Source organism: Pinus tabuliformis, chromosome 8, assembly GCF_031772625.1.
Source record: "Pinus tabuliformis cultivar Carrire ecotype Pingquan chromosome 8, CPIR1, whole genome shotgun sequence".
Classification (NCBI taxonomy): domain Eukaryota; kingdom Viridiplantae; phylum Streptophyta; class Pinopsida; order Pinales; family Pinaceae; genus Pinus; species Pinus tabuliformis.
Genome location: NC_142294.1, coordinates 1220786713 through 1220813851, shown reverse-complemented (window position 1 = coordinate 1220813851; position 27139 = coordinate 1220786713). Strand labels below are relative to the sequence as shown.

General features: G+C 40.3%; 1 protein-coding gene across 6 annotated transcripts in view; it reads right to left on the bottom strand.

The window, feature by feature from the left end:
• RUS3 (root UVB sensitive protein (Protein of unknown function, DUF647)) overlaps positions 1 to 27139 on the bottom strand; it is a 337640-nt gene that overhangs the window by 209036 nt on the left and 101465 nt on the right. The window lies entirely within an intron of this gene.

Sequence of the window (27139 nt, the reverse complement as noted above, 5' to 3'; positions counted from 1 at the left end):
CCCAGCCTAGCAATTTGAATTGTTGGAATGTTGGCTCAGCTAGCTGTAAAACCCAGCAAAAACGGTGGTTTAATGCTGCTACCTCAGCTCCCCAACTCTTAGACAAGCAATCAGATCTCTGCTTACCCCAATCTCCCTCTTCGTGTTTCTTCGCTGCCAAAAATACGCACTCCTTGCTCTGCGCTGGTTCGTGGTGCTATGTCACTGTGTCGGAACTCCTGAAATCCTTGTATAACTGCCTCTCTAGGGCGGCAACAGATAGTCCCCCGAAGTAGAGGTTGAATCTCCCGCTTAAGAGATTCATGGTTAAACAATCGGTTGACTCAACTAAACAGCAGAGTGAACAGTCAAGTGATTTTGTTTCCAAGTTGTATGAGTGAATCCCAAAATGGGAGTTGCTCCCTGCTTATAACTCCTTGGGCCTCCCTCGCCTCATGTGGGCCCTTCCATCCACCTATTCAACTTTCCCTCCAAGCTATTCGAATGGGCTAATTCAAATTCCCATGTCAGTGACCCCCACATTCCACTAGCAACCAAATTAAGTCAAATTGCCTCCTAAGTCCCTAAGTCGAAAATGATGGGTTCTCTTCCTTAGCCAAAATTGTGCAAAATTGTGTAGCGGCACCCTGTTACAAATGTGTTTGAGAAGGGGCATCACAGTCCTCCCCTCCCAAATGTTGCTTGCCCTCAAGCAACCTCAAAGATGGGTGCTCCAATATGTGCTCACCCTCCCAAGTGGCATCCTCATCCGACAAGTTTTTCCAACGCTCCAAAAATTGCTTGTCCTCAAGCAATGCCTGAACAAGCATACTCTCTAATTGTTGCTCCCCACTGTCATTGCAACATGTGCCAGGGTCCTAGATGTGCCACTGAATCGTCCCTGACCTCAGAACTGCCCTGATATGAAAGAATCCTTCAATACCAGGCTCCCAAGCCATCCTGTCCAACATGAAGCTCCCCTCACTACACTCACTATCCTGCCCTATGAAAGTACCAGAAGTCCCTTGCTCCATTAGTGACTCGCTAAAGCCCAATGGAAGATCTGCATGATCTCTTCCTGCAGTAGTCGGTGCATCCCTAAAGGTTATTGAGCTGTGAAGAGTTGTGACGCCCCAGTTCCCTGCTAGTCCCAAAGTGGTGCCACCATGTTGATGTTGCGCTACTCTGACTATGTCATACTCCCCATCGTGTGTAGAGAGTATCCTCCTCTCTTGGAACTCGATGGTGGAATACTGAAAGAGGCGAGACACATCCTGCCTGGGCATCTCCATGGCACCAAGGCATACCCATCCAAATCTAGCTTTAAACCTGTGCAGCAATAGAGAATGTCTGCCTCCCCATATGATGAAACCCTCTGTGAACCCCCATGTGTCATCCCAAGAGCGAACTATATCACTCTCTACCACGATTCCGCTCATCATGAGTGATCTATTGATCAACTGAATCCCTACATCCCATAGGTAGACCTACTGCGGCATAGCCTTGATAACCGATGGAATCCCTTTGGCCCTCATCTCTAGTCCTTGCATGCCACCCATATATAGGCTCCATACATCATGAACTAATCTGAGGCATGCTAAATTGTCCGGTGCCTGCCACTGTGTAGTACTAATGACTACTGGAAACCACATGTGCCAAATAGCTACCCCCTGAATGCAACCAATAAATGGGTATCTAATACACGCAATCGACTCAGTGTATGTGGATCCATCCTACTCCTGCCAACCATCGCCACTGGTTCGGCTACCCGCCCCCTGGAGAATGTGTCGATACAATGTTGGGAACCCGGATACATACTGGACAACTATCTCAGTCGTACACGATATCCTCTACTCATGCATGGTCCAGACATGCCCTGTGGAAAGAGTGAAACATGTCTCCCCTGTGACCAACTCCCCAGGCATAGGATCAGTGATGAATGATATGCCATCCCTGTCAGTGATCACCTCATCCCTCGACCTGTGGTTGTCAACTCGCGCACCAACTTGATGCCCCCGCTGAGAAGTCTCCCCTCTATTGCACCAAGTGTCATCCAAATATCTTGGGTGAGCTCCCCGTCCCCTGCTGCTCGTGCCCAGAGTGTCAAAGGACAACAACCAGATCGCCCGTTCCTATAAGTGACGTAGAAGAGGGTCAGGAGTGTGAGTCCCCGCAAATACCATCAAGTATCGCTCATCTGTGTCCCCATCAATCCTGGGTGAACTACACCCAAAGGTATGCCTGGTATCTTCGTCCATGGGTGTCCCTGGAGGCAACACTCCAAGACCTCGTTGTGCAGCACCATACGCCTCTGCATACCACCGATCATCCCAGTACTCTTGGACATGGCACTATACACTGCAGCCTACCCCTATACACTTTTGGATACCCTCGACTGCAGCTATGCCATCCTGTACCGTCATGCTTCCTACCTGTGTCACTGCACTTGTCACTCCCTGCATGTACTCACTGTGATGTGAGGCACTCCCACTCCACAACGCAATCCAACACACTACAACACACCACCATGCATCTCCATGCCCACCTGTAGACCAGTAATCAGCGATAGATGCTCCCACACATCCCTGGATATGATGGCCTAGAGCTATGTCTCAACGTGTCAGGCCACACCCGATCAGGATCATCACCTCCACCGTCGCATCATTATCCTCACCGATGAATGGATCTTCCCTCCAAATCCCCCTTTAGGGATTCGAGAAGTGACTCTCCCTATGTGTCAACAGTGATGCCACCACTGCTCGCTCCTTTGCGTCCTCTGTGCCCCGCACAAAAGTGAAGAACCCCAGCTCCATGCAAGGCACCGTCTGGTGGCCTGCCAATGCCACCTCCTCTGACAAACTCCTGCCAGAGTATGTTGATCACCCAGTGATCCCGCCTACAAATTCCATACCAAGAAAACCAAAAGAGTATGTCCATAAACTGGTCAGCCACTTGTGTTGACCGAGACTCCCCTAACGAATGTGCATGCTCAACTGCTAGATCAACTGCACCATCTCGGTTGTAGTCAACCGACATACATGGGAAATGATAGGTGGTCCCTCCTGAATCCCAATGCTAGTCAAGGCATCCACCATCCCCAGTGCCTGGAAACTCCTGTTAAGCTCCACCTGGGTCCACTAACATCTCCATAGTCCACTCCATCGGGTACCAACTCAAAATCTCTCGCCACCCAACCCCAAGAGATGGATCAAATGCACGAACTCCCGCACATAGAACAACCCCAGCATGCGGGTGTTGCAACGTGTGCAACTCAGGCAGTCTCATCTCGCTATCCTAGTCAATACATACAATCTCACTAGATAGCTCTGTCTCCCTCTGTCCAATGGGCCAAGGTAACCTAACAGTGCTGCCAGCCCCATCTATGTATGCCCGAATAGGGTTGCTCTCACACCCAACGTGAACTCTAGCTGCACCAGTGAGGAATCCAACTGCTCCCCAACTTGAGTCAATTTCGTCGTGGACTCGGCACAAACCGCTCTCATTCCCTCCAGCTCCTCGTTTTTCTGCAGAATCGCCCCTCGCATTAACGCGACATTCCTTTTTAATGCTAGAAGGTCGATTTGAAATTGATGGATTTGTTGTGGGCATCTATCACCTGTAAACTCGGTCATGGCTCCAAATATCTTGGTAATTGTTGGCATCTCGTCCAAGGATGGCACCCCCTCAACAAATGGCTCTATGCAAGTAGGCTCTATCCTCTCCGCTAGGGTGTCAACTGGGGCTATCAAAGAGGTTTCTAATAAAGGTGGCTCATGTGCCACACCAGGTATATCGATGCGCTCCTCACCATCTTGTGGGCTCTTAGCATCATGCTCAACCTCCTCCTCGGGCTCCTAATATCTAAAGCCATGTCTCCACCAGCAAAAGCACCCCCTGGTCTCACCCTCTAACCGTCTTTGTCCTATCTGCTCCTTTTCAGGAGATCTGGTGCCCTAATCTAGTAGACTTTCCCCACACGATGTAGATGGTTGCATCCCCATGGCCTACTCACCTCTAACGTCTTTGTCGTAAGGGTGAGGATGAGGTTGCTCTATCACCCTCCTCAACTAGGTGAGCCTCTCATCATCCCAATGAATTCTACCCCAGACTTTCTGCATACTGGATTTCCCTTGAGCCATGGGTTTGTCTCTGGTTTCACCCATCACTTTGCACTCATACCCAAAGCTTCCATGATCTTCTGGCTAATTTCCCCATTGCTAGGCCAAGATCATGCTTTGATACCACTGTAATGATCCTTAATAGGAATACAAGTGATAACAAGCAAATAATACATGCAGCAAATTACAAAAACGAAATATTCAGCAAACACCCATATAAAAGCTGCAAATGGAGAACTTCTGAGCCATTTTATTATATTTCTGCAAGTCAAATACAATAGATGATGGAATGGTGCACCTGGGCTTGTCTGAAAGGACAAGCAGGACCAAACCCAGGTAGGAAAATGGTTGAGCTGAAGGTTGCCCAGCTGTTGCACCAATCTGCACTGCGCTGCCTAGAAACCACTGCTCTACTGAAGTTCGAATGGCTAGAAGGTGCACTGAAACTGCCCAAAAATTTATATGCTTTTAACCCCGAACTCCTTGGCCAAAACCCACAAAAACCCAAAAATGGTTTGGCCTAATTTGGACTTCCCAAAATCGACCCCCAAAGGCACTATTCAATCCCCAGTGATTCTACACTGTCTGTTGCAAAGATACAGCTTAAAACCCCACCTCTGGTGTTCAGAAAATTATGAAACTTTATATTTAGGATCCTTATCAAAAACCCAAAAAAAAATACAAAGGATTTTGGCTGGTTTAGACTTCTAATTTTCGACCCCCTTGGAGCCTCACCTCAACTCTAGCTGCCAATTTCGACTTGCTGGAAACTGCCTGTAAATCCACCTGAAAACTTCTCCAAAATGTTGAGTTCACCCATGCTATCCAATCCCTAACTCCCCGGATGATCTCTTGGCCCAACTCAGCTACTCCCAAGTACCACAAAAATCTATTATGTGGCCTCTGCACTATCCCGCAGCCCAGCAATTCGAATTGCTGGAATGCTGGCTCAGCTGGCTGTAAAACCCAACAAGAACGTTGGTCTAATGTTGCTACCTAAGCTCCCCAATTCCCGGACAAGCAATCAGATCTCTGCTTGCCTCAATCTCCCTCTTTGTGTTTCCTCGTTGACCAAAAATATGCACTCCTTGCTCTACGTTGGTTGGTGGTGCTATCTCACTGCCCCAGAACTCCTGAAATCCTTGTAGAATTGCCTCTCTAGGGCAAGCATGGATGGTCCCCTGAAGTAGAGGTTGAATCTCCAGCTTGAGAGATTCATGGCTATACAGCCGGTTGACTCAGCTAAACAGCAGAGTGAACAGTCAAGTGATTTTGTTCGCAAGATGTATGAGTGAATCGCAAAATGAGAGTTGCTCCCTCCTTCTAACTCCTTGGGCCTCCCTTGCCTCATGTGGGCCCCTCCATCCACCTATTCGACTTTCCCTCCAAGCTATTCGAATTCCCATGTGGGTGAACCCCACATTCCACTAGCAACCAAATTAAGTCGAATTGCCTCCTAAGTCCCTAAGTCGAAAATGATGGGTTCTCTTCCTTAGCCAAAATTGTGTAAACTTGTGTAGCAGCACCCTGTTACAAATGTGTTTGAGAAGGGACATGACACTATCTTAGATTAACACATCCTCATGGAATTTCCTCTTCCCTACTCTTACCCAAAGTTACTTGAGAGCGGGAGCGGGGTGCGGGAGTGGGGAGCGACATTTTCAAAAGATCCCGGTTCAGGAGCGAATTTTTATATAATATATACTTTTATATATTTTGATGCATATATGTCAACAAAATCATGTGGAATGATGAATTAGATATAAAAAGCATAAAAACATGGATTGAACCATATAACATCAATCATCTAGAAGTTATAATCTTCATCAACCACATCCACAAGTTAATAACATACAACATATCGAATCTCATGATTCATCAATCTTAAAGTTTCAAGCTTTCAGAATTCAATATATAACATTTATCATCATTGATCACTAAAGTTGTAACTTGTACTTGTAACCATTACCAAATGATAACAAAGAATATCTAACCTGAAATGAAATGTTTCAACTTTCACAAAGCATCATATTCATAATACATTACCAATGAGTTATAATTGCCAAATTCAAACCTCAAACTTAAATTGTCATATATTGTTTACAAAAAATATCATAATAAATATGAAAGAGTCAACAATTATAAAAACTACTAGAAACTAGAAAAGACAAGTAAATCTATTATCTATTACTAATGCTTGCGCCTCTTGCTGCCACGAGAAATGTCTAATTTCTGAGAAAGCATGTAGAATGATGAATTAGTTATAAAAAACATAAAACATGGATTAAACCATATAACATCAATCATCTAGTAGTTACAATCTTCATCAACCACATGTCCACAAGTTAGAAGTTTTGATTTATATAGCATGTAAGGGTGCACATAACCAAAATAGCATCAATTGCAATCCATCTTTGAACCAAAAATACATCAACAAACAAGTTCTAGATGGCCTATAGCATCCAAAAAATTCATGCTACAACAAATACCTACATATCATCAAAATCATTGCCTATATTGGGATCTTTGTCATTATTATCACCCTCTAAACATTAACATAAGATAGAAAAACGTAGCATGTCAAGTCAATATTTTGTTTGAGTGATGGGTACATTTTTAGTAAGGTCATGATAGAGGAGTTCGACAACCAATGTCACTAACATCGAGGTACATAGAGGTATTGGTGCTCTTGATTAAATATGAGTTCCATACCCTAGGACATGACAAAATCCAATGGAAACATTGCAATCCCCCCAATCCTGAAATCCTGAAAAACTAATAAGTTTGTTGGATTTTGAGTGAGATCTAAAATTCTAATTTCTCCATATGAAATCCAATGAGGTCAAAACCACTCTCAAACATCCTAAGTCATTTCATGGTAATGTTAGAAATTTAAGTAAAAGGATGAAAATGAAAGATAAAGCTAGGGAGAGAATTTTTTTTAGGGAGTGCACACTTTGAGGGGGGGGAAGCGCTCCCCCGCAACCCTGGGAGGATCTACTCATTCTTATAAAAGGAATATACCCAAGTTCCCTCTTAACTAGCGACTTGCCCAAGCCCCCTCTTAACTAGGAAGTTGTTACTAATAGCAACTATCTACTCTTCGATGGAGATCATGGTACTATCAGTTGCTTGTAGGATTCCTCCTTTCTGCATCATCATATCATGGATGAACTTCAACTACTTCATCATGGAGGCATCTTCTCCGAGAACTTCTTCGTAGGGCATCAACCATCATTCTCCATCGCTTCCCTGCAATGAAATATAGTGTTGAACCAATAGTCATGCCATCCTTCTCTTCATCGGGAAGTGATCTTCTTATCATCATTTGGCTATCCTTTATACTACTACCTTTTCCAAGTCATGTTTATTTTAGGATCTTCCATCTATTCTTAGTTGTAGATGAACTTCTACAACCCTCTTTCGGTAGCCTTGTCACAACCCAACCAAACGCTTTCAAAAATAAAAAATGAACATCAAATCAACATTACTTCATTATGATGGCTCTTTGTCATGGCATCTGCTTCTTACAACATCAACATCCTTTCGTATACTGTATGAATCCATCTCCAAGACATACATTACCAAGGTTTTCCTTCTCCAACGTACATATCAGGGTCCTCATACCTTCTCCATGGAGATGTCATAGCTAATCCTTCTTGTTTCAGATGTTGATCACTTATCCTATAGATGCATTTTTCACAAACTCTTCTTTCACCTTTCCTCACACATTGCTTTCTCTGGATCTTCTGTACATAGTTCCTTTATCATAGGAACCATAGTTGCCAACCACCTCATATTCTTCATGAGGTCATATAATTATGTAGAAGAGTTCAAGGCATATTGTATTTATGCCTTCATGTATCATTCTTATGGAAGAGTTTCCTTTTCTTTCATCATGCTCATGAGATAGAACATTCTAACCCTGCAACAATGTGATGACATGACTTTATCCATTTATTACCAAATATATACATACCTCTTCCTTCATGTGGTCATCTAGACTTCCTTCTAGCAGCTTCCTTTCATTCCTTGAAGATGAAAATATTTCAACCAACTTGACATGTTGCACATCTTTGTCATCATACCATCATCCTTCTACGCTGTGGATCCCACACTATGTGAAATGTAGACTATCTACTTGCATCTTCTAAGTAGAGGTGAATCTTCTAACAAAGATTCCAATAGAGGATATTGATGATCCTCATTCCACAAATGCTTCTTTCTAATGATGATGAGGTGTGAAATACTTTTATCTTCCTATATTGCTAGATGACTTGCTTCAATCATTCAAAATTTTACTTTGTTTATCCTTTTATGCTTCTAATGAAGAAGCCATGAACTATTTCCTTTCTATCATGTACAATGACTACTTCAACCATATAAACTTCTACTTCAACTATTCTTCCATGCCTCTATGATGATGTCACCTCAATTTTTGCTATAATGCATCCTATCACACTTGTGATGTTTTCCATCACCACTGTTATCTTCTATAAACTGAAAAGAAGTAAGTGTAGGAGGTTATCTCAATCATAATAAAGATCTTTCACTTCTTCTTTGTTTTCTTCTTTTAGGTTCTTCTACTTCTTCAGTGACATGGGCTTCATTTCTTTCCTTTCTCTTCTTGTTGTTCTTCTTGAGTTTAGGACAATTCTTTTTGAAATGCCCATATTCATTACATCCATAACATTGAATCTTAGACATGTCGATTTTCTTTTGAAACTTCTTTCGAGACTTTCCTTTCTTCCTTGCCATAGTTGCATATGCTTGAGTTTGTTCACTTGATCCAACATTGTTCTTTGCTTTCAATCTGGTTTCTTCAATTTTGCATAATGACCATAGATCATTGAATGGGATAGTTTCCTTCTTTCCATAGATACTTGATACAAAATTGCCCCGTTCATCAGGTATTGCATTGGGCACATTGGTAGTCATTTCTTGATTAGACATTACTTCTCCTAGTTCTTGTAGTTGATCTCTTATTTGAGATACCCTCATAAGGTATGAGGCTACCCCTTCTTCCTTTGATACTTTCATCTTGTATAGTTTGGTTCTTAATGATATAATTTCTCCTGCAGTACTTATAGAGAACAATTCCACCAATTTTTCATAGATCTCTTTTGTTGTCTTCAACTTTGCTACATACGGAATGAGAGAATCCTTGATTGACTCAATAAGGATTCTTTGAGCTCTTATTTCTCCTTTCATGTACTTTGATAGTGCTTGAGATTACTCTTGAGAAGGTTTGGTGATTAAGCCTGTGATATATTCACTAACTTCATTTTCTATGAGGATCAAGTCTATTCTCTTCTTCCATGCAAGGTAATTCAATGACCCAACAAGTTTGTTGATTTCCTTGCAGAAAGAAGTCATTGTAGATTGAGACATAAAATATAGAATACTTACTTGTTAAGTGAAGATGCTCCCTTGAGGACGATCTCTTCAACTAGATGCCTCCTTGATGATGTTGACTTCCGCTACTCCTTTGACAATTGAAGATGCCTCCTTGCTTGATGAACCTCTTCAAGGATGATTGAGATGTGATCTTTTCTTCCAAGAGAAGGAGATTGCCTTGATTCCTTTGATGATGGAGTATTCTTGTTGCTTTCTTTGGTTGATGATTGTACAATATGTAAGCTTCCCACGGATGCTTCAAGAGTGTAGAATCCTTTTCTCTTTGAGTAGAGGTGGGGTCCTTAAGGTCTTCTTCTTCTTCAAGGTGTTGTTCCTTATAGATGATATGATCCTTGTGATGAGATGGATAGTCCTCCTTGATGATTCTTAGTTCTCCTTGATGATCTCCTTGTGCTCGGCCCTTACGTATCCTTCTTCCATTAGATGATCTTCAAGCCGCCTTCCTTGTTCTTGTCACCTTTGCTCTTATGCAATGTTGAGAAATCAAGGGTGTTGTTCTTATCATCAAACAGCTACCAAACTACGAAGATCAATGAGACAAGGGGACACAAAATGTAGGCTGCTAGCTAGGGCCAAAACCTCTCCTCTTGAGAGGATCTTGAGAGGAAAACCTAGAAGAATTCTTCTCTTCTTATAGAATCTTCAAATGACGAATTCCAAGACCTAAGACCCTTGACAAAGACTCCTCTAACACCAAGTCAAACCTCTTCTTCATGAACTTGCTTTTCACAAAGTCAACCCAAGTCAAACTTGCTTCACAAAAGCTGCAACTCCTCCTTCAACCACAATTTGGGACTTGCAATTTATGATTGTAACTCTTGACCTTCCTGCAAAAATCCTAGCTCGCACGTGTGCTTGGAATATGGTAGAATAGGTCTCTTTTCTCCTTCGCTTAAGGTCTTCTTTTCTCCTTGGTAACGCGACCTTCAAACTTTTTCCTTATGATCCCAAATCTCGACTTCTTAAGATGACTGCAATCTTCTTCTAGTTGCAACAGAATTTGCCCTAGTTCCTTCGCATGTGTGGGAGATTCAGCCCTAAAACAGTCATTTAATACTTCGCTTTTCCTTCCTTTTTTTCTCCTCTTTCTTGCTAGCTATTAAGCTTCTTCTCTTGGTAATCAAACTTGATTGAATGCTCCTTCAAATGAGGTCAAGGTTCTCTTATATATAGGCTTCTTTGAGAACGTCGAGTAGCCCTAATGCAGTCAACTTGTCACAGTAGGTCAACTTGTCTTCTAGCAGGCCGACTTGGTCTTCGAGAAGGATATTTGACACTTTTGACGCTAAATAAATTCCTTTTACATGATACAACATGCCCAATAGGGTCTTTACATATGAAAATGACTTCTTTGACTTCTTGAATTCATGACAAATCCCTAGAAGCACAAAATGGGCGCTTGACCTAAAATAAAATGACCTAGAGCATGAAACCCATGCTACAAAATAGCAATAATAAATTTTCTTTTTCGCTCTACATCAAATACACAAAATTATACCGAACCTAGTTACATATTTCAACAAGTGTGAGGGGGAAACCGAGGTACTAACTCACAATCGGAATTATCAACTACCATGAAAGGTTAGATGCAATCCCAGATGATGTCCTCCAAGGAGTTGCCAGAGGTAAGGGGATCCAACTATATGATCTTGGGGGTGTTAGAATAATGTGAAACCCCTACTCTCCTCTCATCCAAGGTCAAAGGAAAGAAACTCTAGATAGAACCATGATTGCTCGACAGCATCTACAGGGTCAATGTGATGGGCAGGAGGCACTCTACACTAGAACCCTCTAGAGCTATCTATCAATATAATGATGTGTGATCCATGGCTTGGTGTAGAAATTCTACACAAGCCTCATAGATGTCAATCAACCACTCAAGAAAGGAGGTCAAGAAGAGGCTCAAGGCCTCGTTTCTCTATGATCTAAGGTAACCTAGTGATTTGTCAATTGGTATAGGCGCTCTAATCTAATGGGTCAACCTAGAATTATGAGGTGATCCTCCTAGCAGTCACAAGATTGGGTAAGGCTTGCACGAATTGAAATTTGCAGCTCATTTTGTCCCTCATGACAAGAGCCAAACATCTCTAATCACAATAGTGGATAAAGTAGAGAAGCAGCTCCTTGAATCCCTATATAGCCAGTAGTAGGATCCTTTAATTACACAATAAAAGGAACACCAAAAATGAGATGCATCTCCATCTCCAACTCTTGTAAGTGGCATATCTAACAAGTCTTGTATAGACATTGAATATGGTGGTCAGCGTCAATCCAAATTCTGTGGGAACCCACTTGAAACTAACCCAAGAGGATCCTAAGTAAATGTATTCAATGCCTTTGTGTGCATCGAGGACATGTAATGATGTCATCCCTCAACTCCAAAAAGTGCTTTACATAGAAATCCATCGTTGAGCCTACGCTCTCCAAGTGTGTGGTCCAAATAGCCTAGATGTACTATCCGTAGATGTCTTCTTTAATGGCCTGATTCAATTCTTGTTTAGTCTACAAGAGTTGGCTTGGAGCATCTAAAATTTACTTCAAGGAGGATAGAGAGGATAGACAACTTGTTCCCCGACGCTTCCCCTGCCTACTGATGTTTTATAGCTACGGAAGGTACTCTACATTGACTTGGTGTCTTAGCATGTAGAAGAAGTTTGATTGCCTTTTTAGATATTTTCTTGGTGGAGTAACTGACTTTATTATTTCTTTCCTAAGGTTAACCTTAGGAAAAGTACAATAATTAGAGTAATTAATTATTGTGGACTATTAAGCAAAAGTTCTAAGGATAAATAATAAAATTATTTAAGTGACTTAGATTTAATCTTAGCCATTGATCTCAAGAGAGGCTTACGATCTAATCCTAGCAGTTGAGATTAGGGTTAGGGATTATTTGCTTAATGAAATGATAAATTGAATCTAATGGAGAGGTGAAGACACCATTATGCACATTTGAGAGAGTGATTTTCTCAAGAGGAGGGCGAGAGGCTCTAGTTGACTGAAGAAGATTGAGGAGGAATTGTTGGGGGAGATTTCCGGAGAAATTCAAGGGAAGTTGAGTAGGAAGAGAAAGACAACGCTGACGGGTCGATTTGTTGCGGAGGCCGAGTTATTTCTTTGGGTTGATTTGACAGCTATGCAAGCCTTACAATTACCGGAGAGGCCATGAGCAGGGAGAGAGGGCCGAGAGCACTCCAAGGAGGCCAAGTTTGTCTTAGGGTCAATTCTAGTTCAGCATTTGAGTTTTCGGGCAGCCATAATTTCCAGGGGGGCCGAGTTACAAGTTCCCCTTCAACTGTTATTTCTCTTAGTAATTTTTTGGCAATCAAAACCCAATATTTACCAGATTTAGTATAAGTGAAGGAATAAAGATTTGGGTCAAATTTATGTTGTTCTTGCGGCTGATTTTCTTGTGAATTTTCCACTGCATTTTATTTGTGAAGTTAAGAAATACTAGAGTATTTATTTTTGGTAGCTAATAATTTTATTTGTGTAATAAATAATTTTCTGGCTATAAATAATTGTTGGGTAAAATAAATCAGACTTGGTATTTGAATTTTAACATGGTACCAGAGCAATAGAAAGTCTATGGGAGAGATTAGAGATCACAAGGGTTTTACGATAGCAAAAATTTTATTTTGAAGCAAGGGTTTGTGGCTAAAGTCGATTCGACAATATGGCATCATCAAGTCTAAGGTATGAAAACAGGTTGGAGGGGGCCAACAATTCGAATCCATGGAAGGAACAGATCTCCATTATTCTGAAGGTGAATGGCTTGTGAGAATTTGCAAGCATGGAAATCCAGGTTCCTACAAACCCTGTCCAAGTAGTTGAGCACAAGCTAAAGGATGTGAAGGCAAGGGGAATTATTTTGGATCGTGTGATGGATCACGTGATCCCTCACATAACAAGGAAGGGCACAACACATAAAATGTGGCAATGTTGACTAGTTAATACCATAGTACAAATGAGAATAGGAAAATGGTGCTCAAAGAAAAGTTGTGAGTGATTTGGAGCTAGTGAAGGTAGCTCTAAAGGGTTGCATTAAGCAATGGACCACCTTTGTGGTGTTGAGAAATCTAGGGCATAGGGATGATCCCATGGGAGGGCATAGGGAGGGTGGAGATTGTTGGCCTTTGAATCCCCTCTACATTTTTTATCTGCTGAGTAGCTAGTGGGTGGAGGAAGGAGGCCTTTGGAGTAACTAATTCAGCTAGAAGTTGGTGTAATCCCTTGAGCAAGACCATCTCAGTCTCTGGAATCTCACTCGAGGGTGATAGTTGCAAGAGAGATATGGTTGCATCTATCTACAGTTGGGTGGAGAGTCATATTCCTTGACCTAGTTGCCCTGGAATTTTACAAGATAAGTGATCTTTCGTATTTGTTATATGATAATGAGTGTATGTTGCATTTCTGGTTTGAAATGGTGTTGTCGAGTAAGATTCATGACTACTCGCAAACATTAAAAGAATGAATAGTAAGTTGTGCAAGGTCTTACATGATAAAAGAGATTATGTTTCATTTCTAGGTTGTGTTGTCGCCTCGCTTACACACCTAGGTTAATGTGGGAAAACTCCTCAACCCCACATGGTGTGGCCTCGGTGGCAAAACTCAGAGAAGGGGTTGTCACCTAATCCCAACTCTCTCCATTAAAGCTCTCTCCTAGTTAAGCTAAGGGCGATGGACCCTAAAGATAGATTCTAAAGGAAAACTTGCTTAGGTAACAAGTTCTAGGAGTTAATTAGTGCATTAGAACATTCACCATTCAACAACTTGAAAGATAACTTGAAAGCAAATAAATGATAAGCAAGTTCAAATAACCATGAGCATATAAGTATCAACAATGTAGATGAAAGAAAATGAATTTCAATAAGATAAATCCTGCAAGAAAATTATAGTTAGCCACTACCAATGTACTTGCAAGAAATAATATGTTGAAAGTGAAATCACAATTATTGCATATAAAATAAGTCTTTCAAGATACAATAAATTGCTAGAATGGATAATTGTCAAACAAATGTTAGTTCAAGATATGAAATATGAGCAACAAGAATATAACTTGCAAAAATAAATGGAACTTGCACTTATAAGGGAAATGCTCAAATAGAATGATAAAACATCAAATAACCATGAGCAAATAAACTTCAAGATGACAAGTACATAAAATGGTATTGCAAGTGAAATGGAAAATGCTCATAAATCAACTTGATCGGATAATGCCTAAAAATAGACTATATGAGATGCAATTATCTTGGTTAATTTTAAATCTAAATGCCTAAAGTGAGGAATTTCGTTTCAAATTCTTGCCACAAGGTAAAGATTGGGGCGAGTTGCAAGGAAAATGGGCTAAGGAGGCACTAGTCCATCGTTAACAATACCCTTCCCAAGATCCTTGCAATCCATGTACCTTCCTTCTTACAAGGGCTCGACCACAAGAGAATTGAAAGCTCATGCATTTTAAGTTTTTAACCTTACTCCGTACTAGGTGAAAGAAAAATCAGAAAATTTGTCCTAAAATGTCTAATCAACCAAGCTTATGCTTGACAGTAGTTTTTAGAGATGCAAGTCTACTATTAGTATGCAAGATGGAATGCCTAAATGTGAGTGAGATTGTTAAAATTGGCAATTAGGGCCAAAATCCAAATGGGTCAGCTTATTTATGACGGCTGATATTTTTCTTGGATTCCTCTCTCCGAGAGGTGAAGGATTGATCTAAAGACCATCTGATTCTGACATGTACAAATGAAGTTATGAATTTATTTTGATTTATGGTCAAATTGTCAAGGTCGACTAGAAAACTTATGTAGGCTCAGAAGCCCAACAGTCACGTCTATTCATCCTCAACATTGCATATAAATAGAATGTGACTTAGCCTCATTTGGACACACTCATCTTCACACTTCTCTCTCTCTCCCCTCATTGATTGGGTACGGATTTCTGGGCCTCTCTCTCTCCATACATCCGAAATTTCAAGAGAGTGAAATTTCAGGAGGTCGAAATTTCAGGAGAGCGAAATTTCAGGAGGCCGAAATTTCAAGAGACCAAAATTTCAGGAGACCAAATTTCTGGACAGTTTGACCAAGCATTGACCAACATGCGTTGACCTCCTTTGACTGCATTTTTGTGCGGGCTATCTCTGTTTGGGCAGGCCGCATTTCTGGGCACAGAAATTGAGGCTAAACGTTGATTCTTGACCAACGTTGACTACAGCTAGGGCTAACCGCAGGTGGGTTGTTTGACCCGACTTTGATTGGGCTAAATTCGATTGTTTTGAGGGTCGTTTTATCTTTCTGTTTGGAGGCCGAAGTTGACTGAAGTTAACCAATTTGTTGAGGGGTCAAACCTGCCTTGTTGACCAGCGTTGACTTTTATGGTTAGGGCTCTTTTGCTGCTGTTATAAATTATTAGATTTGTAAATTGTACTATCTCTCTCTGCTGAACTATTGAAGACTAAAAGAAGATTTGATCAAGGGTTTCCCCAAATTGGGGTTTGTCCCTAGTTGGTGCCACATCTTGTGTCCTCTTGTCTTGGCTTGTCTTCTACTATTTATGTTTATGTTCTATCTGCATTTTACTATCATGTTGATGTGATTGCTAATCTGAATATTGATACTAGGCTAATAAAGAAATTGAAGTAAAATTGCTCTAAAGCATAAAACGTACCATTGTTGTCTAAAATTATCATTGTATCAGAGCTGAGGTGCAGACAAAGCCCAAGCAAGAGTGAAAGAGCAATCACCAAAGACAGTTGGACGAGGACAAAAGGTTCAATGGGTTCCTCATCCTAATTCTCGGTTGAAGACAAACTCCATGATAAATCTGACTATCATGGATGGAAGATGTCTCTTGATTTGACCTTGGAAGAAAAAGAAGTGATAGACTATGTGCAGGGTAAAATCCCTGAACCTCCTTCAAATGCACCGGCTGCTGCAAAGACCAAGTACAATAGGGCTGAAGTCAAAGCAAAGAAGATTATCAGGTATTCCATTGACAAGCATCTAGTAGCCTACATCTCTGTATTGAAGACCTCCAAAGAGATCTACGACAGGTTGGTCGGCATGTTCAAGGTTAGTAATGCTAATCAAATTCTATTTCTCAAGAATAAGTTGAAGGATATTAAAAAGGGCAAGGACGAGGATATTCAATCATATTTCTTGACAATTACTGAAATCAAGAATGATCTACTCTTGATTGGAGAAGTCATTCCTGACAGGGAACTTACTCTCACCACCCTTGGAGGACTCCCACCTGAGTGGTATGTATTTAGAACCACCGTCCTCAACAATGATCGAATTCCAAGGTTTGAAGAATTGATGTCGAGATGCATTCAAGAAGAAACAAGAATGGCGGAGCAAGAAATGCCTTCTAATAGAAGCAACCCCACTGCATTCTCCGCTCATGCCAAAAGGAGAAATAATGCAGGGTCTAAAGGTCATTTCCATGGAAAGCTTGGATCTAAGGGAGGAAGGAAGGGCAGGTGCTTTGTTTGCAATAAGTTTGGCCACTATGCAAGGGAGTGTCCAAATAGGATGATAATCACAATCATTCCAGGGGTAACTTCAACAACAATGATCAAAGGAATGGTAGGTCCAATGGAAAAGGAAAAAGGAATGCAAGACATCAGGGAAATGGTCAACCCTCCAAGAAATCAAGGAACTCCAGATATGAAGAATCAAATGTTGTTAACAATAAGAAATAAGAGTACTATATTATATCGGCCCTCTCCATTGCCTCTCCTTCGAACACTTTGGGAAATTGGTTGATTGATAGTGGTGCCTCAAGGCACTTCACCAGATACAAGGAAGCCCCCTCTAATCTGATAGAAAAAGAGACAAACTTGGAGATCATCCTTGGAGACGATGCCACCTATCCCATGAAGGGAGTAGGGAATGTTACCCTTTAATTGAATCAAGGTAACATTATTCATTTGCAAGAAGTACTATATGTACATGATCTCAAGAAGAACCTAGTGTCCATTTCAACCATGGAGGACAAAGGATTCAAGGTGGCATTCATCGATGGAAAGGTACGTGTTTGGAAAAGAAATTTTAAAGATGCTTTTACTCTTGGGTTCAGGGTTAACACTTTGTATCAAGTTGGAGGAAGTCCATTGGGAGCCATGTCTTACGACACATCTCCACAATCTAAACTATGGCACCAGAGGTTTGCTCATCTTCATTATAAGGCCCTACCAGATGTGAGACAGATGGAGACAAGTATGCCCGAGTTCAAAGTAAAGCATGAAGGTGTATGTCTGGGATGTGCCGAAGGAAAACTTACAAGGGGACCATTCCCCTCAAGTAATAGCAAGACCACAGATATATTGCAATTGATCCACTCTGACATATCTGGTATGATGCCCGTAAACTCTTTGGGAGGATACTTATATTATCTCACCTTTACGAATGATTATTCTCACGAGACCTAGATCTACTTCTTGGAGAAGAAGGATGAAGTGTTCACCTAGTTCCAACACTTCAAAGCCTTGATCGAAAACCAATCCGAGAATAAAATCAAGATATTGAGGACTGATAATGGGACCGAGTACGAATCGAATGAATTCCAAGATTATTGCAAAGAAGTTGGCATTAAGAGGGAGACTACAACGCCATACACTATTAAGAGGGAGACTACAACGCCATACACTCCTGAGCAGAATGGTATGGCTGAAAGGAAGAATCGCTCTATTGTAGAAGTAGTCTGTGCCATGATTCATGATCAAGGCCTTCCGAAGTTCCTATGGGCTGAAGTTGCAAATATTGTCGTGTATGTTCAAAACTGATGCACTCATCAAGCATTGGACTCTAAGACTCCCAAAGAAATGTTCACTGGTAAGAAACCCGAGGTCTCTAATTTTAGAATTTTTAGAAGTCCTGTATATTTTCATGTGCCAAAAGAGAAAAGAAGCAAATTGGGTGCATCTGGGAAAAAATGAATCTTTGTGGGCTATAGTGAAAATTCTAAGGGATATAAAATTTATGTGGCTAGTCAAAAGGAAGTTGAGATAAGTCATGATGTCACCTTCGATGAAGATATGGCCCTCAAGAAGATCAACAACCTTGCTATCCTAAGGAAGGACAAAGAAGCTGACACCAGAAATCAGGGTGCAAAAGAAGACAAAACAATGCCTGATGTTGATAAACCTATGGATCCTATTGATCCTCCTCCTCATGAGCCCTCCTCCAAAAGGAGACCCTCATGGCTTAGGGAGACTCTCGAAGGTGCCGAGAGACATATTCCACCAAGGGGGACTTTCCGTGAAAGCAAGAATTTGAACAAGTATCAAGGATATTTGATCGCCATGAGCACTATCATTCAAAATGAGCCTCCATCATTCGAAGAAGTCGTGAAGCATCAAGGATGGAGCTGATGGAAGTGCAGACCCTCTCATTCACAAATGTAAGAGGGAGTTGGCTTCTAAATTTGAGATGAAAGACCTAGGACCGATGCACTATTTCCTAGGGTTGGAGATCTGGAAAAAGCCAGGTGAAATTTTCCTCTCTCAAGGAAAATATGTTGTGAAGATATTGGAAAGATTTGGGATGGTGGACTGCAAGCCTATGACTACTCCGATGGAACTTAACTTTAAGAAGTTATGTGGTAGTGTTGCTGGACCTGAATTGGGAAATGCTTCTGAGTATCATCAACTCATAGGAGCACTGATGTTCTTGGTGAACTCTCGTCTGAACATATGTTTTGCAGTTAATACATTGAGCCAATATATGGTTGAGCCTCATCATATACATTGGATTGGTGCCAAGAATCTTCTGAGATATCTTCGGGGCACAATCACTCATGGACTAAGAATCTAAGATACATTGTCGGAGATGTGAGGTTGCATGGTTATTCTAATGTTGATTGGGTTGGCAATGTGGTGGATCACAAGAGCACTTCTAGATGTTGTTTTTCTTTGGGTTCTACTTCAGTATCCTGGATGAGCAGGGAGCAGAAATCGGTTGCTTTGAGCACCTCCGAGGCCAAATACATAGCTGCTAGTACAGCCTCCTGTGAAGCTGGCTGGTTGAGGAAGCTCTTCAGTGAGTTGTTTGGACATGTGCTGGATGCCACCGTGATCCTCTGCGACAACCTAAGTGGGATCCAATTATCAGAGAATCTTGTGTTTCATGATCACTCCAAGCATATAGATATCAGGTACCACTTTATCCGGGATGTGGTACAACGAGGAGCAATAAGGCTCCATCACATTAAGACTAATGAGCAGGTCATTGATATTCTGACAAAGCCCCTAGGGAAGGTCAATTTCGTGGCCTTCCGAAAACGACTTGGTGTCGTGGAGAGACCCTCTTATGAGGGTCATGTATGAGATGGACATTGAGCTCTAGGAGCTCTGTGGGGCTTGGGGTACTTCTTGGAGCAATGAGCAACCATAGGGTGAGGGTTTCAGCCTTCCCCTAGTGGTTTGATGTGTACAGGGTGAATGGTTCAGCCTTCCCCGGTGATACCCCTTGGCGACATGTAGGCAAGACGAGTGCTTCATCGTTCTCCTGCTAAGACATCCTACCCATGCAGTCTAGGACTCATGGAAAGTACCTCTCATCTGGCCAATGAGTAGGGAAATGAGGATAGGGACCATAGTACTACCGATGGATGCATCGTGTACTACTGTACTCCCTATGCTAGGATGATCGATACTAATCTGGGATCAATTGGAACTCACTTCGGGTCAGTTAGAGTGGTATGAGACACTCTGTTTTGATTGGAACTAACTTCGGGTCAGTAAGAGTGGTATGACACACTCTCCTTTGATTGGGACTGACTTCGAGTCAACAGAGAATGGTATGATGCATTCTTGATCACTTCTTCTTCATAGTTCAGCGAAGCAGAGCAGTGCATTGATGGCATAGATATTACAGATTGGCAGATAGATTAGTAGATTGAGTTCTCCCTAGTTGGGCAGGAGTGTTAAAATTGGCAACTAGGGCCAAACTCCACATGGATCATCTGAATTATGACAACTGATATTTTTCTTAGATTCCTCTCTCCGAGAGGTGTAAGAATGATCTAATAATCATCTGATTCTGACATGTACAAATGAAGTTATGAATTTATTTTGATTATGATCAAATTGTCAAGGTCGGCCAACAAACTTATGTAGGCTCAGAAGCCTAACAATCACATCTATTCATGCTCAACGTTGGATATAAATAGGAGGTGACTTAGCCTCATTTGGACACACTCATCTTCACACTTCTCTCTCTCTCTCCACACGTCTGAAATTTCAGGAGGTCGAAATTTCAGGAGACCGAATTTCTGGGCAGTTTGACCAAGCATTGACCAACATGCGTTGACCTCCTTTGACTGCGTTTTTGTGAGGGCTATCTCTATTTGGGTAGGTTGCATTTCTGGGCACAGAAATCGAGGCTAAACGTTGATTGTTGACCAGTGTTCACTATAGCTACGGTTGACCACAAGTGGGTTGTTTGACCAGAATTCGACCGGGCTATCTTTGACTGTTTTGAGGGTTGTTTTATCTTGTTGTTTGGAGGCCAAAGTTGACTGAAGTTGACCGATTTGCTGAGGGTCAAATCTGCCATGTTGACCAGCGTTGAATTTTCTGGTTAGAACTCTTTTGTTGTTGTTATAAATTATCAAATTTGTAAATTGTACTATCTCTCTCTGCTGAACTAATGAAGACTAAAAGAAGATTTGATCAAGGGTTTCCCCACATTGGGGTTTGTCCCTTGTTGGTGCCACATCTTGTGTCCTCTTGTCTTGGCTTGCCTTCTAGTATTTATGTTTATGTTCTATCTGCATTTTACTATAATGTTGATGTGATTGCTAATATGAATATTGATATTGGGCTAATAAATAAATTGAAGTAAAATTGCTCTAAAGCATAGAACATACCATTGTTGTCTAAAATATACAGGGATGCTTCCAATGAGGTATGTTGATAGAATCTGCTTCCAATAGAAATGTAGCAATGATACAAGCTTTCAATAAAACATGCACCAACAACTTAATGGAAACAATGAAATGGACATTAGCTCAATGCCTTAAAACATCAACTCATAAGCTTTGAAATGAAAGAATGTATCTTCTCATGTGATATATCATTCAAATGAAAGTTGCATCATAAGAAAATATAAGAGATCATATGCTAAATGAGCTGCTTCTAAATGGAATGAGATAAATAAAAGACACAATTAGATTGCTCAAGATAAGTTGCAAGTAAATGGACTTGTAAAGAATCCTGAAAAGTGAAACACAAGTTTGCCAATAAACCAAGATGAGAATGAAACAAGTAAATAGAATTGCAACTAGATGACTTGAGAGGGAAATTTAAATATTATCATGAAACCATGAAAACATTAGCTTGCCAAATGAAATGAGAGTGGTATGTCTTGTTTGTTGTGTATTGCGATTACTTCAGCAAATGAGAAATAAATTGCACAACACAAGATAAAAATAAATTAGAATGGCAAGTTTATTGCAAATTAGGAAAATGTGAGTGCTATGTGTTGAAGTTATGAGCTAAAAATGCACAATTAGGTTGGATTACCACATGAAATGATGCATGCAAGTAAATTAGTGGAGCAAGTTAGAAACTAAACCAAATAAAGTCAACCACCCAAGAAGATTTCCTCCCTCTAAATGACGAGGTGGGATACCAAGACCTAGACCAAGACCCCTCCAAAACCAAGTCAACTTCCTTTTAGATGAACTCCTCTTTCACAAAGTCAACTCAAGTCAAAACTTCTTTTGCACAACTTTGACCCCTACAACAAATTTCAGCCTCTACTTCAGACCTGTAATTTTTGGCCTTCCTTCACTTTCGTCTTTTTCACACATGGGTGATATTAGGGCAGAATAAGGTATTCTTCTTCCTTCGCTGGACTTGCTCTCTTCTTCTAGTTAATAAGGCTCTCAAACTTGATCTAATTGACAATAAATTTCGGCTCATTTAGATGACTGCAATTTTGGATTTTGTTGCAACAAAATGTGTCTTAATTCCTTCGCATGTGTGGGAGAATGTAACCCAAAATTCAGACTTCAAACTTCGATTTTTTTCTTCTTTTGTTCTCCTCTTCTTCACTGGTTTAAGACTTCTTTTCTTGTCTCCTTAGCGAGCTTGATGGATGATCTTCAAGTGAGGTCGAGTGACACATATATATAGTTGTTTATGGAGGACGAATAGCCCTAGACAGGGCCGACTTCATCTTTGCTAGATTGACTTGGTCTTGGAGGAGTACCTTGACATATTTGACTCAAAAATAATTTCTTTGAATTGCTACAAAATGCCCAATGGGTTCTTTCACATATGACAATGACTCTTTTGACTCTTGGACTCTATGACAAAACCTAGAAGCACACAATGGGTGCTTTGACCTAAAACAAATTTACCTAGAGCGTGAAACACATGGTATATAAATTAACAATAATAATTTTCTCTTCTCTTTTACATCATAGAATATTATGAAGACCGGACATAGTTACAAATTTCAACACTGCCTCTTAACTAGGGAGGTATTCATAATACATAGAAGGTACAAAGACATTCTCATACTAAAGAATTCTCATAATAAGAGTCGGATTGGTAAGCCATCTCATAAGCTATTTTTTCAGCTTATATCAGCACATCTCATCATATCCACTAGCATTGTCATATAGCAAGGTCTTGACTAATAGCTCTATCTCTCCACTAGATCAAAGCACAATGCTGGGGAGACAATGATTTATAGACACCTTCATCATTGTTTCTCAAGGCACATACCCTATCCCGATGTTCACAAAATGTCCTTTTAGGACCATTCTTGTCTTGGATTTACACATTCTCGAGGAATCTCCTCTTCGACTGCTCTTAACTATTGGATGCTCTACCTCATCCTCAAAGAGTATCGGTATTGGTCTCAAATGCTTACCCAATCCTCCATTCTTTCTTCATGATATGAATACAAGAATGATGTGTCTATCTCTCCCTCTCAAGTAGGGAGGATCTACTCATTACTTTACGTGAAAGGAATATACCCAAGTTCCCTCGTAACTAGGGCCCTGTTTCCAACAATAGCTATCTATCCATGGAGATCATGGTACTATCAGCTGCTTGTAGAGCTCCTCTTCCTACATCATCAGGGCATGAACAAACTTCAACTTCTACATTGTGGAGCCATATTCTTCCATAACTTCTTCATAGGACTTTGGCCATCTCTTACATCACTTCCCTTCAATGAAACATAGTGTTGAACCAATTAATGCTAGTCATGTCATCCTTATTTTTATCAAAAAGTGATCTTCTTTGTCATCATCTGACTATACTGCTACCTCTTCTAAGTCATGTTCTTCTCAGAGGCATATATCAAATTTATGTGTACTAGTTGTAGGTGAATTTCTACAACCTTTTGTTGGTAGCCCTGTTCCAATCCAACCATATGCTTTCATCAATCAAAAGTGAACATCAAAAATAGAATTACCTCTTTATGATGGCCTTTCGTCATGACATCTTCTTTTGCAATATCGACATCTTTCTTTTATGAATCCATTTCCAAGGCTTCCATTACTGAGATTACCCTTCTTCATTGTACTCATCAAGGTCTTCATAATTTCTTTACATGCTCCTTTCTTCAGTATCTCTATACATAGTTCCTTCTTATTAAAAACCTTATGACCCACCTTCTTATATTCTACAGGAGGTCTTCATAACTTCTTTATGGAGATGTCATAGCCAATCTTTTTAATATCAGATGTTGATTAAGTAGTTGTAGACACATCTTCACAAACTCTCCTATCACATGCTACTTCCTCGGGATCTCTACACATAGCTCTTCTTGCATAGAGACAATTTGTTGTCCATCATATGAGGTCATATTTGATTCTATGATGCCATAGTGTAGAAGAGTTCAAGGAATATTGATTTATGCCTTCATGTGTCATTCATAAGGAAGAGTTCCTCCTTCTTCAACCATGCTCAAGAGATAGAGTATTCTAACCATTCCATCTGCAATTAAGTGATGACATGACTCTATCTATTAAAAAAAATTACCAAATACATGCATACCTTTTTCCTGTATGTGGTCATCTAGACTTCCTTTAGCAGCTTCCTTTCCCTTGCTTGAAGATGAAAGTGCTTAAATTGTCATGCTGGATTTCTCTGTCACCATACCCTCATCCTTCTAAACGGTGGATCCCACATTAGGTGGAATGTAGACTATCTATGTAACACTTGCTTCTTCCAAGTAGAGATGAACCTTTTCAACAAAGGTTTTGGTGGAGGATCTTGATGAACCTTTTCTGCAAATACAACATTTTAATGATGATAAGCTGTGATGAGCTCTTATCTTCCAATCTTACTAGATGACTTACTTCAACCGTGCAAACTGCTACTTCTATTATTCTTCTATACTTCTAATAATGATGCCATTTCAATCACTACTACAATGCATCCTACCATAACTGTAATGCTTTAATCATGACTGTTGACTTGAAAATAAACTTGAAGTATGAGAGATGTTTAATAGTAAAGGTCTTTCACTTCTTCCTTCTTTGTTTTCTTCTCTTCTGGTTCTTCTACTTCTTCGGTCACATGGGCTTCACTTCTTTCTTTCCTTTTCTTGTTTCCCTTCTTGAGTTTAGGACAATTCCTCTTGAAATGCCCATATTCATTACATTCATAACACTAAATCTTAGACATGTCAATCTTCTTTTAAAATTTCTTTCAAGGCTCAAATTTTCCAAACTTTCCTTTCTTCCTTGTCATAACAGCAAATGCTTGTGTTTGCTCATTTGATCCAAACATCATTCTTTGCTTTAATCTGGATTCTTCAATCTTACATCGTGCCCATAAATCACAAAATGGTGTAGCTTTCTTCTTCCCATAGATGCTTGAGACAAAGTTGCCCCATTCATCTAGTAGTGCATTGAGTACACAAGTGGTCATCTCTGGATCTGACATTGTTTCTCCTAGCCCTTGTAGTTGATCTCTAATTTGAGATACCTTCATGAGATATGAAGTTATCCCTTCTTCCTTTGATACTTTCATCTTGTATAGTTCATTTCTTAAAGATATTATTTCCCCAATGTACTTACAAATTACAATTTTACCAGTTTGTCATAGATCTCTTTTGATGTCTTCAATTTTGCTACAAAGGGAATAAGAGAATCCTTGATAGATTCAATGAGGATTCTTTGAGCCCTTGTTTCTCCTTTCATATACTTTGACAATGCTTGAGATTGTTCTTGAGGAGGCTTTGTGATGGAGCCCTTGACATACTCAAAAACTTTGATTTCTATGAGAATCAAATCTATTCTCTTCTTCCATGCAAGGTAGTTTGATCTACCAACAAGTTTTTTGTTTTCCTTGCAGAAAGTAGTCGTTTGATTTGTAGGATGAGACATAAATATAAAGTACTTACTTGACCAATGAAGATGTCTCCTTGAAGATGATGCCTTCCACTAGAATGTGAGATTTAGAATGAGGGAGGGATGATCTTCCTTCTTCAAAATGATAGTTTATTTTCTTCACGATGAGATGTTCTTCTTCCTTCACAAGTGCATGAGGTGTGATCTTTTCTTCAATACGAGGGAGATCACTTTGATTCCTTTGATGATGATGAAGAATGTGGAGGCTTCCCAAGATACTTCAAATGTGTAGATTCCTTCTTTCATTGAGAAGGAGGTGGGGTCCTTGAGGTCTTCTTTTCTTCTTCCAAAAGTTTTTCCTTCAAGAAGATAGGGTCTTTGTGATGTGATGATTAGATCTCCTTAATGTTCCTCCTTTTATATTCAACCCTTATGATCTTCAAGTTGCCTTTCCTTGTCACCTTAGCTCTAATACCATGTTGAAAAATCTAGGGTAGCTAGATTATGGTGATTTATCTTTTCTTTGATAACTGCTTGTGATGTTCTTTACTTCAACTTGTAGTATTTATATTTAGCTTCTTCTTCTTTAGATTTTTATTTTGTTCTTATCATCAAATAGCTACCAAAACATGAATATTAATAGAACAAGTGGACACATTATATAGGCTACTAGCTAGGGCTAAAACCTCTCTAGAGAGGAAAACCCACAAGAAATTCTTCTCTTCTTATAAAATATTCAAATGACGAATTCCAAGACCTAGACCAAGACCCCTCCAAGATCAAGTCAACTTCCTTTTAGATGAACTCTTTCACAAAGTCAACCCAAGTCAAAACTTCTTCTTTTGCACAACTTCGACCCCTGTAAAAAATTCCGACCTCTACTTTAGACCTATAATTTTCGGCCTCCCTGCAATTCTATCTTTTTCGCATGTGTGGTTGATTTTAGGGCAGAATAAGGTCGTCTTCTTTCTTCGCTAGACTTTACTCTCTTCTTCTAGTTAATAAGGCTCTCAAACTTGATCTAATTGACAATAAATTTCGGCTCCTTTAGATGACTACAATTTTGGATTTTGCTGCAACAAAATGTCCTAATTCTTTCGCACATGTGGCAGAATGTAACCTAATATTCATACTTCAAAGTTCAAACTTCAATTTTTTTTCTTCTTTTGTTCTCCTTTTCTTCGTTGGTTTAAGACTTCTTTTCTTGTCTCCTTAGCGAGCTTGATGGATGATCTTCAAGTGAGGTCGAGTGACACATATATATAGTTGTTTATGGAGGACGAATAGCCCTAGACATGGTCGTCTTCATC